Source organism: Pleurodeles waltl, chromosome 4_2 (assembly GCF_031143425.1).
Source record: "Pleurodeles waltl isolate 20211129_DDA chromosome 4_2, aPleWal1.hap1.20221129, whole genome shotgun sequence".
Taxonomy (NCBI): domain Eukaryota; kingdom Metazoa; phylum Chordata; class Amphibia; order Caudata; family Salamandridae; genus Pleurodeles; species Pleurodeles waltl.
The window spans coordinates 3,956,325-3,972,856 of NC_090443.1; positions in this window are offsets into that span (position 1 = coordinate 3,956,325).

Here is a 16,532-nt window from a genome sequence, read left to right on the forward strand (position 1 = left end):
TTTACATGTTGATATTCGAATCGGTAAGACGCACAATTCATTCCTGGCATTTGACTTTTGAGATTTGGGTCGGCAACAGTGTGCGCGACCATTTGTAGACATTTGCATATTAGTATCCAAATCGGCAAGACGCGCAATTCATTTCCTTGCATTTAACTCTTGATACTCATTGCGTGCTACCAATTCTTGGCATTTGCATGGTGGCATTCGAATCGGCAAGACACGCAATTCATTTCCTTGCATTTAACTCTTGATACTCATTGTGCGCTACCATTTCTTGGCACTTACATGGTGGCATTCGAATCGGCAAGATGAGCGATTCATTTCCTTGCATTTAACTCTTGACACTCATTGTGCACTACCATTTCTTGGCATTTACATGGTGGCATTCGAATCGGCAAGACGAGCGATTCATTCCTTGCATTAAAACTTTGATAATCATTGCCAGCCATAAAGAGGGAGGCCTTTGCTGTGGTCTGGGCCCTGAAGAAGCTGAGATCATACTTATTTGGGACTCACTTCATATTTCAGACAGACCACAAACCTCTCTTTTTATTTTTTTTATTTTAGAACTCTGTTTTTATTGAGTTTGGAAAACATAACCAACAAGAATACAGTGCAGTGCATATCAATGTCACATTACTGGAGGACAGAGTTAACATACAATCCAAGACAGGGGTCGATAGCACCCACTGCAGCAGTAATTTCCCTAAAACATCCCCCCCGACGAGGATCCACGTGAAACCAGCCATTACGCATATTATTAATAACAGAGACATAGCCTCACCACAGTTGGTCGTCACCTATTAAGTTGATGCAAGGTGTACTTAATCAGCCCTCATCATCCGTTCTTCCTTCTGAACTTAAGTCCTCCATCCCAGTGATCCGTTCCAATAGTCACCTCCCAGGCAATAACGTCTGTTATTGCCCCTCCTCCCTGCGTGTTATCCGCATATATTGTTCTTCAGCTGCACCCCATTCCATTAAATCTTGAATCCAGCAAGGGATAGAAGGGTTACGGGCGCTAATCCAACCAATAGCCACCCTATGCTTGGACAACACCAGAGCCAGCTGTGTGAGCTTATAGGGGATACTCCTACACCGCGGTCTCCACACTACACCTAAAAGGCATGTCAATGGCGTTACTTCCAGACCCAATCCTGTAACCTCCTCTACTCTCCCAACCACCTCCTGCCAAAAGCTGTGCACCATCCTGCAGGACCAAGCTAAGTGTAGGAAGGAGGCATTGAAAGCGCCACACATGGGACACCCAGCCCCACGTCCTGGATCAATCGTATTAAGATGGTTATGTGTGAAGTATGTCCTATGCACAACATTGAAGAGCAACAATTTAAACCTATTGTTGCATGACACCGTGAGCACCAGCGACAATGCCACTGCCCAGTCAGAATCCTCTATGTAGTCCCTCAGTTCATGCTCCCAAGCCCTGTGCGCCACACTTATCGCGCCTGGCTGATCATCCCAAAGGGCTTTTTAGAACTGAGTGATCAAATTAGTCCCCTCACCCCAATTAATCGGTCCACTCAACACCGCCAATGCCTGAGGGGCCACCGGCAAACAACCCCAGATCTCACACACCAACCTCTCCATTTGTGCGTATTGCAAACCGGAAGGGGACCCAGACCGAACGTTTCCCGAGCATTAGTGGAGGAGATAAACTCACTATTGAGGTAAAAATCTCCTGCCAATTCACATCCTCCCAGCCTCCAACATTCCATGGACATTAGATTGTCCATGTCCCTGAAGGGTGCTAAGTCCCAAATCCTCACTTCTCTATCAAACGGGGCACGTCGGAGCACATTCTTAATGGCCTGCTCCCAGATCCAGGCAGTGGTTCTGGCCAGATAGGGGACAGCAGAGTCACACCAACCGCCCAACATCAATAGATGCACCAACATCTTCCCACCCAGCATTCCTGCAATCTCTTCTCCCAATTGTCCGATTCAGTCATCCACTTTGCAGCATGTTGTAGATGCGCCACGTAATAATAATGTCTAATATTGGGAATCACCAGCCCTCCCTCTTCCATATACCTCTGCAGCACAGACAATGCCACCCTATTACGTCGCCCAGACCACACCAATGTTATCAGCAAGCTATCTAGACAACTGATGAGCCAAGCGAATAACAGGAACAGAGAGTTCTGAACCAGGTAAAGACACTGTGGCAGGAACACCATCTTAGCCACAGCACCCTCCCCATCACTGAAAGAGGTAATCTATTCCAGAACGAAACCGAGCGTTCCAGGCTGGTAATCACTCATTCTACATTGTGTTTTTCGTGCACTGCCACAGTGTGAGTGACCCAAATACCTAGGTACCAAAAGCTCTCAATCTCCCACCTGAGCCCCACCCTCGGTGAATCCTCCTGAGGCACACCACAGAGTGAACCCAAAGGAAACAGAAGTGACTTTTTCCTATTCACTTGGAGACCAGACACAACCCCAAAGGCTTCCAACAGCCGCAGCAACAAAGGAACCAAAACACAGGGCTCTCGAAGATACACCAACGTGTCATCTGCATATAGGGAAACAAGGTGGGTAATCTGCCCCACCCGGATACCCCAAGGACCCAGCTCCTCTCAGAGCCAGATTGCCAGTGGCTCCACAGCTAAGGCGAAAAGGAGCGGCAAAAGTGGACATCCCTGCCTGGTTCCCCTACAATCTCCCAGGATTCCAAGAGCTCATCTCCTACCCGGACACATGCGGAGGGTGCAGTATATAACAATCTCACCCATGCACGAAAGTGTGGGCCAAAGCCCATGCTCCGCAGCACCTCCAGAAGATAGCCCCACTCCAACGTGTCAAAGGCCTTCTCCAGGCCCAATGACACTAGCACCAGTTAGTCCTCTTTACCCTCGGTTTCATGCAGTACATGTGCCAAGCGACATAAATTGTAGATCATGCTACGACGAGGGATAAAACCTCATTGATCATCATGCACCAGGTTCCGGATCTCCCCACAAAGCCGAGTAGCCAATATCTTGCACAGGATCTTTACATCGCTTTTCAGCATAGTAAGCGGGCGATAGTAGGAAGGATCACCAGGATCCCCTCCAGGCCTAAGCATCAAGCACACAATGTCTTGGCTCATGTTTTTTTTTATATTTATTTATTTTTATTTATTTTTATTGAGCACTTATAATAAACATAACCTTCATCTCCCAGCAAGGGAGGCCAAAAATGTATTCTAACAGCCAGATTAACAGGCAGGCAAATGTCAACGCATTCAGCAACCAATCAAGGACAATACATTGTAACAAGTTCCCACCTAAAACATCTCAACAAATCGATATTCCTTAGCCTCCCGCCAGATCCACTGGGAGATGCAAGAACACAAAATAAACCCCTAGAAGCAGAGAGTAGACTATATAGCGAAAGAACAAACACGACAGGTAGGAAGAAGGAAGAAGAGACCAAGAGAAGAGAAAGACACAAAAAGCCACTGCTGCCATCCATCTACCAGCATGCCTACCAAGGGTGGTATAAGTCATTGACTGTATTCCAACCATCTGTATTCATGGGGAAGTGCGACTAACCAACCGCTGTCCTCAAAGCCTCGGACTCCAGGAAGGAGCGCAGAGGGGCCCATATATCTCTAGGACGAGACCCCTCAGGCATCAATTCCCAATATATCATTAGCTGTTCTTGACAAAACGAGGCATCTCGCAACCACTCAGAACATTTGGGAGTGCGACTACGGCCCCAGCACATTGCAATTCTGTGCTTGGCCAATATCAGCAGCAAGCCCACTAGCCTCCTAGAAGCTGAGGGGATCTCCTCTACATATCCCAATAAAGCCAGCTTAGGAGTATAGGGCAGATCAAGGACGCTCATCGCTCCAATCACATTAAGTACCTCCGTCCAATAGGCACGTAAGGCCCCACAGTTCCATGCAAGATGCATAAAGTCCGCATTCGGGCCCCACATCTAGCACAGCACGCATCTTCACGCAGACTCATACCACGCAAGCCACTGGGTTTAAAGTACAAGCGATGTAGAAATTTAAAATCAATCAGGCGCAGCCTATAATTAGGGAACAGCACCCTCATGTGACCACAGCAATTGCGCCACACCTCAGCAGGTAACGCCTCGCCAATGTCCACCTCCCAGCGCTTCTTAGCTGTACTCTCTGTCTCAGACAGCTCGTTTTGCATACAAGTGTACAATTTGGTAATAAGCCTACGCGGGGATTACGCCACATACACCAGCTCTAGCGCTCGGCACACCGGTGGCGCCTCATGGAAGCAGGGGAAGCGCGCGCGAAGCATCGCACCAATACGAAGTACTTGTAGCCGAATTAGCGCTGTATCGCGCCCATCTCCAATCGCCGCCTCCAACATAAGAAACCACCCATCAGCAACCCAGTCACCCAAGGTAGTTAGACTCGACTCATGAAGAAACTCACGCAAACGGGCATCCCCAGACATCTGTATATCCGCTACTTCCAGTATCGGCATCGCAGGACAAAACGCACATGCACATTGGCCCGGCGCAACAGTGCAGTCCAGGCTCGTGCTGTACAAGACACCGTGTCCGCCCCACGCGGCCTCAGTCTAGACAGGCTGCCAAGCACTCGAGATAACCTGTCCGGCAACGCTGCATCACTTTCAGGTGCAAGGTGTGGTAAATATCTGGTGGGACGGAGCCAAAACTGCGCAAAGTGTGCCTGCGCACAGTGATAGTATAACTCTAAGTCTGTCGCAGCCAGGCCGCCCAGCTCAAACGGTCATCCGTCCAATCAATAGGATACTTGGAGGCAAATCGCACCACTTTCTCAGAGAGAGGAAACACCACCGGCTTGGGCCAGTTGATAGTAATCCCGGAGATCCCACCAAACCTCACTATTTCATCCAGCAGAGTATCCAGATGACGCCGTGGTTCGCGGACATACAAAGCAATGTCATCTGCATACATGGAAATTAATATTGGCCTCTGTCGGAACACCAGTCCCCTATGATTGTGATGCTGTCTCAGTCGCACCGCCAACGGTTCCCTCGCTATTGCAAAGGGCAACAGAGAAAGTGGGCAACCCTGCCGAGTGCCCCGAGCTATTCAAAAGGGGTCAGAGATGGTTCCGTTTATACGCAGCCGAGCTAAAGGTTACGAATACAGCAATCGGATCAGCTGAATAAACCGTGCGCTCATTCCCACCCGAGCAAGCAGGCCAAACATATACAGCCACGCCAAGGAATCAAAAGCCTTTGTGGTGTCTAAAAACACCGCCGCCGCATTATCCTCAGTGTCGATTGTACTCGCTACAGCAAAATACGTATCAAGATTATGTAGCATAGAGCAGCCCGGCACGAAGCCGGCCTGATCTGGCAGCACCAGTATCGGAAGTAATGGCTGCAAACGAGCCGCTATCATCTTAGCCAAAATGTTATTATCTATATTGATCAGAGAGAGTGGCCTGTATGAATCACAACTGCACGTATCCTTACCAGGCTTCAAAATAGTAATAATTAGAGCCTCACGCAGTGAGGCCGGAAGGACCCCGGTCTCAAGTGAATCTGCATAGACCTCCAATAGGTGCGGTGCAAGAATATCAGCATATTACTTATAAAAGGACGGAGTCGGGCCATCCAACCCAAGCGCCTTATCGCCAGGTAGGCTGATAATTACTTGCACCACATCCTCCACCGAAAAAGGGACATCCAGATACGACCTGTGAGTCTCCTCAAACCACATCAAGCTAATCTCAGAGAAGTAATCATGAGCTGCAGCAGATTCTAACCCATGAGGTTCTGCATATAAATCTGCAAAAAAGTCTATGAATACGCGTGCTATCCCATTCGTACCTGTGACCCGATTGGCTCATGGTTTCTGGCAATGTGCCTCGCTGCCGGGCATCTTTAAATACTGCCAGCAACTTCTCTTGCAGGAGGAGGGAGAACATTCGGTACATCTCGACTGGGAACCCATCACCCTCCCGGAGACCTAGATTTCGTCAATGCTTCCACTGTCTCACTCACTTTCTCCACCGTTATCGCAGCCTCTAGAACCTCCCTGCACTCCGGTTCCAAGCCTGGAAGCCACATCCGCTGCAGGAACTTCCCTAATCGTTTTCTGGGACTGGGGCACCAGCCCTTGAAACTCTCTGTAGATGCTCCACCAACACCTGAAGGATATCCTTGGGATTGGTAATCGTCTCACGGTTGGCATTCCTGATATGAATGACGGGGGCGCCTCCACCTCCCCTTTTAGGATCCAGGTCAATAATTTTCCAGATTTATCCCCTTCCCTGTGCAAGTGCTGCCTGTGTGCTCTAAGTGTTACCTTGCTCAGCTTGTCCCATAAGTCGTCAACTGACTTATACAACCTAAGTTGCTCTTTTTTAGCTTCTCTTGTGGTTGCTGTCTGATGCTGCAGAACCGCCAGCTTATTCTCCCAACTAGCAAGTTCTTATTGCATTTGCTTACATACCCAACAAGCGGTGCCCATGCAGACCCCCCTCACTACGGCCTTCAAGGCATCCCATTCCGTGCGCCTAGAATTCAATGTGTTCCATTTCAAGTCCATATAACCTTTAATGGCAGCTGCCACCTTATCCCAACACCCTGCATCAGTCACAAAATACGCAGGCATACACCAGCTACGTGTTAACCCAGTATTATCGGCTCCCCACTGCAGCTGCATCAACGCCGGTGCACGATCAGATAAAAAACCTACCCAGGTGCTTGATACCCAGCACCTGTGAGCAGTTCACTCCACCCAGAATAAACCGATCTAGCCGACTATACATGTTGTGTGTCTGAGAATGACAGGTGTACTCCCTACACTCCGGGTGTAGTTCCCTCCATCCATCCCATAACCCTAAATTGCTCATAACTTCCGCAAGGGATCTCACCATCAACGGTTTAGTCCCCAACTTAGGCAGGAGACGGTCCTTTTCACCATCCAAAATACAATTGTAATCACCGGCCCACACAATAGGCGTGTCCACCATATCCCCCAGGATCTCAGGTATGCTTTCATAGAAGGAGTGAACATAAATGTTGACAATAGTGATGGACGTCCCATCCAAGGTGCCCTGTACAAGTACATTATCTACCCACCACATCCACTTCACTATAAATGTGGGTAAATGGGATCCCTGGGGTCACCCATATTGTCACGCCCCTTGCGTAAGAGGAGAAGGAGGAGGAGAGCATGTGACCCTGCCATTTCTTGGATAGTTTTTGTGATTCCTCCTCAGTCATGTGCGTTTCCTGAAGACAGGCTATATGAACCTCATGTCTCCTCAGATAGGAGTGTACCCTGTAACGCGTGGTGTACCTCTTCAACCCCCTGACATTCCATGTCAGCACATTAATCTGTCAGCCCATGCCAATGCCTTGCTACCATCTGTCCCTCTAATCCTCCACCCTTCACGTCCCCCCAAAGGAGTGAAAGCAAGGCGAATACCCATTTCCCCTCTTGCTTACATGCATGAACTTCAAACATTGGCAAACCTTACCAACTAAATGACCCAACCCCCCATCACCCACCCCGAATGATCAGTAGAACAAACACATCAAACCATACTGTAGATCCATGTTATAGATGCTGCCAGGACAACAGCCTAATCCCCAACTCCCCAGTTACGAAGTCTTACCACAACTGCGGAGTAACCACCTCCCACCCCGGATTCAATATACTTGTGCCTGAATACCAACCCAACATAACTCAGTGATCTTGTTGACCCCCCCCCCATGTACAATACCAATTCCAAATTCAAGGAGAGCCCCATCTGAAACCTGATCGTCATCCCGTGGCACCTCTCTATGCAGTACAGGTGCCTCTCACTTAGACACAGGCCCCCCAAAAAGAGGGCGCAGCAACAATCTCCAGATACAAGCAAGTCAAACATCTGCAGGGATCCTCTCCACCCCCCTGATCCAGCTAACCATTTGATCCATCCACCAATCCAGGAGTCACCACTGCCATTGTCCCATCCTGTTGTATTTCAATTCTATAATCAGTATCAGTAGCTACCATCTGTGCCGCGGGGTCTTCCACTTGGCTATTCCATGAATCCTCCAGTCCAGGCCGTCCATGGCAGAAGCCAGATGAGCCACCACACCAGTCCTCTCTGGTCTGCCAGGAGTAACTTAGTCCCACATCTCCAGCCTTCTCCAAACCTCCTCCAGAAGTTCAAAAACGTGGAACTTGCCCCCAGAGAGCACCTTTAGGCGTGCCGGATACAACAACATATATCTGATGTCCATGGCACGGAGTTTCACTTTCACCTCTAGGAACCCCTTTCTGGAGCTCTGGACCTTGTTCAAGTAATTGGGATAGATGGAAATTTTACAGTTCTGGAAGACCGCCCTGTCAGATTCACGGACCGCCCGCAGGATACAGACTCTGTCTTTATAATTCAAGAGACGGGCAATAATATCCCTCGGCGATGCACTGGGTCGGGGAGGCACCACCAGGGCCCTATGAGCACACTCTACCACAAACACCCTGGACAGCCTGACTGGCTGCAGAACGTCCTTGATCCAACGCTCCACAAAACTTTCAACCATGGACCCCTCCGTGCACTCCGGGAACCCAAGCATATGGATGTTGTTCCGCCGGGACCTGCCCTGTGCATTCTCCTGCCTTGCCTCCAGCCTTTCTGAATGTGGAATTGAACTTCACTATCTGTTTACGCAGAGCCCCACCTCCGCCTGCAGCTACAAAATAGAGCCCTCCGTCACCTTGACCTTGTCAGAGACCTTCCTGAGGTTCGCCTGAAGGAGGTTGACCTCAACTGCCACCGTTTCTATCTTCCCTTGGAGGACCACCCTGGAACCCTGTAAAGCCACAAGAATCTCAGCTCCCGATGGCTCCTCAGTAGTCGCCGGCGTGCTCAGGACATCTCCGGGTCCCCCTAATCGAGTATGGTGCTGTAGTAGGGGCGCCGGTGTAGTGTATTGTTCCATGGTGTTCCCCTGTGACGCCACCGTCTGTCGGTGATACCCCATCACATAGACGTCCAGAAACCAAGCGATATCGCTGTCTCAATAGACCCGGTGAGGAGGCAAAAGTACCTGAAAGTTGCAGCAGCACAAGACTAGACACCGGGCTCTGCTACACCCTCAGCCGTGGGGTGCCGTCATGCACCTTATCCTCGCAGGCAGCCCGAGAGGCTCCTAGCAACAAGCTTAGTGTCTCTGAACTCGAAGGGCCCATGACCTGGCCCCGGGCCAAGCACCAGCAAACCAGCTCTCCACGTGGGGATCCGCAGCCTTCCCCCTCTGGGCCGTATCTTGATCCATTCAGCCACTCTTTGGCCGTTCCTCACAGCCCACACTCAGCTGGTCCTCTGCCCTTCCCCCAGGCTCCCCCGTTCCTCTGTCGCTCAGGGCCAGCCCCCAACCCGGCCCGGGCCGTCCAACAGCGTACTACTGCGCGATTCAGGTCTCCGCTTGAGCACCAAGCAGGCCGCCTCAAGACCAATGCAGCCCCAGGCCAGGCAGCAAAGGATGTGCACATTCAGGGGCCGGCAGGCCCTTAACTCCACGTCGGGGAGAGACCCCCAGCAGTGAAAGTTCAGAAAGTCCAGTGGAGGCAGCCGGCTGCTGCCTCCTCCCTGCACCGGTTGGCCACACTCCTCGCAGCCCGGGGTAAGCCCAATGGCGCGGTCCAAAATGCCGGGACTCGGAACCCCAAGACGGGGCTGTGCCGTGCCGATACAATCGGGGTGCCTTCCCATGCTGAGGGGGGACGCCAATCGTCCCAGGCACCCCAGGATTACTAAAGGATCAAACCAAGATGGCGTGAGCTCACCAGGAGCACGTCCCGCCAGCCATCTTGCTTGGCCACGCCCCTCTCGACCACAAACCTCTCTTATGGTTAAAACAAATGAAAGGTGAAAACCCTAAATTGTTGAGGTGGTCCATTTCCCTACAGGGGATGGACTTTACAGTGGAACATAGTCCTGGGAGTAACCACTCTAATGCAGATGGACTCTCCTGATATTTTCACTTAGACAATGAAGACTCATCTGGGCAAGGTTAGTCTTATTGTCCCTCGTTTAGGGGGGGTTGTGTAGGAAAGTACAGTCTTTTTGGCATGTTACCCCCAATTTCTGCCTGATGTCAGTGTGTTTGATTGTGTCACTGGGATCCTGCTAACCAGGACCCAGTGCTTATGCTCTCTGTCCTCTCAAATTTATCACTACATACTGGTATCCCAGTATTTCATCCCAAAATGGCATACTGGTACCCCCTATAAGCCCCTAATATATGGTACTTAGGTTCCCAGGGCACTGTGGTTCCAGGGGATCCCTATTGGCTGCAGCATTACTTTTGCCACTCATATGGAGCCCATGCAAAGGTTTCTACGGGACTGCCATTGCAGCCTGTGTGAAATGGTGCATGCACCATTTCACAGCCATTTACACTGGTCACAAGGTCACTTATAAGTCACCTATATGTCAGGCCTTCCAACCCTGAAGGCTGTGTGCAAAGTACTTGTTGGTGAGGGCACCCCTGCACTAGCAGAGGTGCCCCCACATCATCTAGGACCATTTCCCCAGGCCTTCGTGAGTGCAGGGACAACATTTTACTTGTGCACTGGACATAGGTAAATACCTATGTCCACCTTCACAATGGTAACTCCGAATATGGCCATGTAAGGTGTCTAACATCTAGGAATTGTACCCTGTCAGTCCTTATCAAGCTTTCCAACTCAACAGCCAGGAAGAACATAATAGTCCCAGAGTGGCCACGTCAATGGTGGTTCAAGGACCTTTTTCACTGGTCAGAGCATCCACATCTCAAGCTGCCTTACAGACAAGATCTGCTAACAAACTTTGGAGGCTAGATGGTTCACTCCAATATCTTCTTGAAATTGGCTGTATGGCTACTGAGCTAGTGCAGTATGGACATTTGAACCTGCCACAAGATTGCATGGACATCCTCAAGGAGGTTAAGCGGCCTTCAACCTGTCCTGCTCATGCCTTCAAGTGGAAGAGATTTTGCATTTGGTGTTCTTACAAGAATGTAGAACCTAGAACTTGCCAGGAGGATGTCATTTTTCCATATCTACTACATTGGGCAAAATATGGCTTGCAATTTTCTTCAATACTTACTGCCTGCAGAAAATGTCCTTCACAAACCTCTTTTTTTCAAAATCCCCTTTATCAAGGATTTTCTAGAAGGGTTAAAGAAGGTTTTCCCTCCCGATAGGTGTTTTTTCCCTCTCTGAGAGCTCAACATAGTCTTTTCACGACTCATGCAGGACTCTTTCAAACCCATTCACAAGGCTTCCCTGCAACATCTGTAATGCAAAACTGCTTTCCTCGCAGCAATTACATCAGCAGTTAGTGAGATCCAAGCACTGTGTTCTCACAAACCATACATAGTCTTTCATTCTACCATGGCAGTCAAGAGGACTCACCAGAAATTCCTCCTGAAGGTTATTTTGAATTTCCACATCAATTAGATGATTTTATTACCAACATTTTTCAGGATCTTTCAACCCTGGCTGAAAGAACCCTTCATTCCCTAGATATTAGGGGGGTCTTGAAGTTTTATCTAGATAGAACACGTGACATACGCAGATCAGAACAATTGTTTATCAGTTATGGTCCAGTCTGCACAGGTTTAGCCACTTCCAAGCAATCAGACTCCCGATGGATAGCGTCCTGCATCCTATTATGCTACCACAAAGGCAACAAGACCTTATCAGCTAGACGGAAGGCAAATTCTACTACACACTAAGGGTTTACTACCGCATTAAAGAGAAATGTCTCTGTTGCTGAAATTTGTAAGACAGCTACATGTTCACACGTTCACCGAGCACTACTGCTTTGAATTGGATACTAGAAAAGATGCTCAAGTAGCACAGGCCTCCCTCAGAAATGTATTTGTTTAAATGGCTAGTTTAGTCATTCCTCTTGGTAGGGATAGGCTTGCTAATCTATCCACTGCTTATTACTATCAATGGAGATCCCCGAATAGAGAAGGAATGGTTTCTAACCTGTAATCCCAGTTCTTTCTTAGGGCAATCTCCATTGACTTCATAAGCAACCCTCCTGTCTCCCGGTAGAGTTGACAGAGGCAATTGTGAGACCTACCTATCACTTACGCATATCATCAAAAAGAACTGAAGCAACTGCCACCTGCAGGCCATGATATGATGAGATACTGGTAGTCCCTGTGGGTCTTAAAGGCACAGAGTCTGTTTCTACACTTGCCTATTAATAGCCTATGGGGCTACACTGTCCTCCTCGCCTTCATCTCTTTATTGTTTACAAAAAAAAGGTTTGTGAAAGAGATTTAAGCTCTGTTTGCAAAAGATTAGCTTTAAATTATACTTATATATAATTGTCTTGAGCTTTTCTAAAGTAGAATCTGAGGAACTGGGCCATTGTAGCCTGTTCCTATAGGCTGCACAATGTTCTTTCTCTAAAGTGACTCCGTAGGCCTTACAGAAGAAAGGCAAAAATCTACACTTAAAAAGATATACTATGAAAAAGGGCTCCAGTGTCTCCGCACATGGATGGGGCTAATCAGTGCTTATGACTTCAAGATTCCCCTAAGAGAGAACTAGGATTACAGGCAAGACACCATTCCTCCTACACAAGCCATGAAGCAGGCATTGAAGGTATTCACGTGGGTGGCTGCATTTTATGAGCTTAATAAATTAAATGTTCACCACATGCTAGAAAAAAGTGGTGATCAGCTGGTGATCAGTTCAAACCCCAGCAATACATATTCAGCCTTCCATCCTCAGTAAAATTGATAATAGTAACATCTGTTATTTACAATGTTTAGAAATGTCAGAAGAGTGACATTAAATACAAAAATGGAGCAGCCATCTGGACAAAGTGGTCTCACCCCACCCTCAGCCAATAAATACACAAAGCCGGCATCCAAGGACCTAAACTCCATTAGGTAAGTTCCTTCCTGACAGGCTGCACCCAATCAGTCTAGCACCTTTCTGCTTGGATGCCCTCAACCTCATTTGCAGGATCTGTTGGGGATCACTGCGCAGTCCCATACTTTTCAACACCTACATGACCCCTCTCCAGTGGCGGCTGGTGGCTTTTGATAGTGGTGAGGTGTAAAAAACATCTTCTACTGTCACTGAGTGAGCAAAGCGTACAACACCAACTGACCCAAGGGGTTCCAAGCTAAAAGACACTGGGGGTCATTCTAACCCTGGCGGTCGGCAACCGCCAGGGCTAAAATGACGGAAGCACCGCCAACAGGCTGGCGGTGCTTCCCAGCCCATTCTGACCGCGGCGGTAAAGCCGTGGTCAGAAAAGGGGATCCGGCGGTTTCCCGCTGGATTTCCCCTTGCTGGGCTGAATCTTCATGGCGGCGCTGCAAGCAGCGCTGCCATGGAGATTCCGACCACCTTCCCGCCATCCTGTTCCTGGCGGTTTTTACCGCCAGGAACAGGATGGCGAGAACGGGTGTTGTGGGGCCCCTGGGGGCCCCTGCACTGCCCATGCCACTGGCATGGGCAGTGCAGGGACCCCCCTAACAGGGCCCCAGCATGATTTTCACTGTCTGCCTAGCAGACAGTGAAAATCGCGACGGGTGCAACTGCACCCGTCGCACCCCTGCAACACCGCCGGCTCCATTCGGAGACGGCTTCTGTGTTGCAGGGCCTTTCCAGCTGGGCCGGCGGGCACCCGCCGGCCCAGCGGGAAAGTCAGAATGGCCTCCGCGGTCTTCTGACCGCGGAGCGGCCATTTGGCGGTTCCCGCCAGGGTCAGAATGACCCTCACTGTCTCCACATTCAGCACGCAGGCACATGTATGCTGATGGGCTCTGCATTAGCATTACCTTATATTCACCTTACATTAGTGTAATCTGAAGGAGCAGGGAGGCAACTTGTAATCACTATAATAAACAGCTCAATGATGGCCAGCATTTACCCTTTTGTCATAATTTATCCAATTACTACAGCCAGAAAGTACTGTCTTTTCACTTGCACATTAATTGCATACGAGTTCATTCTACTAAAAGTATGCTATACATTGATAGAGACAGTACAGGCTTGTTTCGGGTGCAGTTACAGAACTCTGATAGTAACTTACTGGCCTTGGTGGCAAAATTATTTTTATCTATAAAAAACGAATTGGTTAAAGGCTTTTCAGCAGCGTTGCTTCACACAGTCTAAAATAGAAAAGGACATGTTCTTGGCATTAATCAGGCAGGAAAAGATATGCAGAGGTGGTTTGCACACCAATAGCAAGGTAATATTTTAAGGACCGTTTTCATTTTCAAAGTTCTGCTGCATTTCCAATATTATTTCAAACTGGCTCTTTTTGTTTATGATATAAAGGCTGTTATGCATGATGTTGGGTTGTAGTTTTTTTTACCACAGGCCATCCTGACTAGTGAGAGGGACTGTCACATAAAATGACTGTGGGTTTTATTATGAAGTCATGGTGTTGCAAGACTCATGGTAGCAGTTTGCCTCACAAGTAATACACCAAAAGTTGTGTAATTATAAAAGGTAGTACGTTTCAAATCCTAAACACATAGAATAATGCCAGCTGTACCGAGAAAAATACTGCCACTAGTTCATGATTTAAAATGTACACGACCAATTGAAATGCTGTGCTTATCTCTTTATCTCGCTTCGTTTCCTTTAAAATTGTGCACACATTTTTTGCTCTTTATTATTCCTTTTGCTCACTTAAGACCATAACATGCCCAATTCTAAACCAGAATGGCCTATGTTATACTCAAATCTAACCAAATCAAATCAAAACAATCTTTATTTGGTTCATTTTCACAAACATTAAAAGCATTGCAGCCTAATATCCATCACAGTGTACATGGTTAAATTATATCCAACACATCATTACATCATTAAAACTCAAATCATAAGATTGCATGATAAAACAGCGCCACACATGAGAAACGACCAAAAACAGACAGCGACAAAAATCAATCAAATCACTCATAGGGTTTCCTCACACTCATAGCAGCTTTTAAGAAACACCCCACAAAGAAGACAACGGCCCTAAATACGACTATGGTGGTTGGCGGAGGCCGCCCGCCAGTCCTGAGATGGGATGACCGCATATGCGGCCATCCCTCCGCTGTAGCTATAATGAGTTTCCCGCTGGCCCGGCGGGTGGAACCAGCATTTCTGCCCACCTGCCTAGTGGGAAACTCACCACAACATTGATGCCGGCTCGTAATAGAGCCGGCGGCAATGTTGTGGTGTGTCGGGTGTGAAAGCACCCGTCGCGCTTTTCACTGCCCGTAAATCAAGTGCATGGGCAGTATAGGGGCCCCCATGGGGCCCCCGGACCGCCATGTAAAGACTGGCGGAAACGGGACTTGTAATCCAGAGGGCAGCGGTCTTGCAGCGCTGCCCTGGTGGATTATGACCGCTGGCACCGCCAGGCTATCGACCAGCGGCAACCTGGCGGTACCAGCGGTCGGATCGTGGTGCCTCTGCCACAGTTGTAATGTGGCGGTCGGTCCGACCACCACTGCGAGTCTGGTGGTCCGTGGACCGCCAGACTCGTAATGAGGTGCAATGTCTTCTGACAACTGCAAGAACAAGAGGGCAGGTCGTACTTGGGAAAAATGCATTCTTTTTAATAACAGAATAAGGTACACCTTCCTGTGACCCTCATAAAGTTTGCAGTACATTGTAAAATGCAGGGTATCCTGCGGAGACAGATTAACACAGCCACAAGGCTCAAGTAAATAACCCAAATGCCTTTCCTGGGGAAAAGCTAACAAAAGGTAAAAAAGAGCAAACCTAAATCTAGTTAAAAGAAAATGCTCATACGTGCTTTTTACCATTACAAGATACAGTTAAATAAAAGGAACAGGGGTGTCAAAAGGGGTAGCCTCCTTCCTAGAGCTGGATCTCAACTGTAAAAAAATGTATTTCACCCTTTCACGATCAGCTCTGGTTAATCCCTCAGGAGAACTAAACAACTCTCTCCTTCCTAGGCTCTGGGACAGATCCTTAGTGTACTTGTGCCATGGAATGTGAAGTGACTGATCAACTGCCATACAATCTTTTAAAACCTCCTTATTCAATCTGGCAGAGAGCCTTGTCCAGATGTCTAGCCATAGGGAGAGACGGCAAAAAGCTGTTACATCCATTATGTAACCTACTCCCAACTTCTAATGAACAGAAAATATCAACACACTGTGCTGGACACACAGTAAATGTCTTAGGAAGGAGTTTTCAATGGCTTGTAATTCCCCCTGATTAACGAACCTTAGAAACACATTTTGTCTGATATATCTGCAATAAGGCCTTGATCGGTCTCCCCCCTAAGTGAGAGGCAAAGCTAAACATTGCCGCATTAGCCCTGATAAACTCCTTCTTCCTCCTAATCACTAGACCACGCCAACAGAGGGAGGAGTCAAAACACAGACCCAGATAAGAGAAAGCTCTAGGTTTAGGGAGAACACTAGTCCCCAAGGTAAACCTACATGTCTTAGTCTTGCAAGGGCCTACAACCATAATATAAGATTTTTTAACATTACCTGTGAAGTCCAGGTCCTCCATAAAGTTGGCCAATGCTTTTTTCAGGGACTGCAAG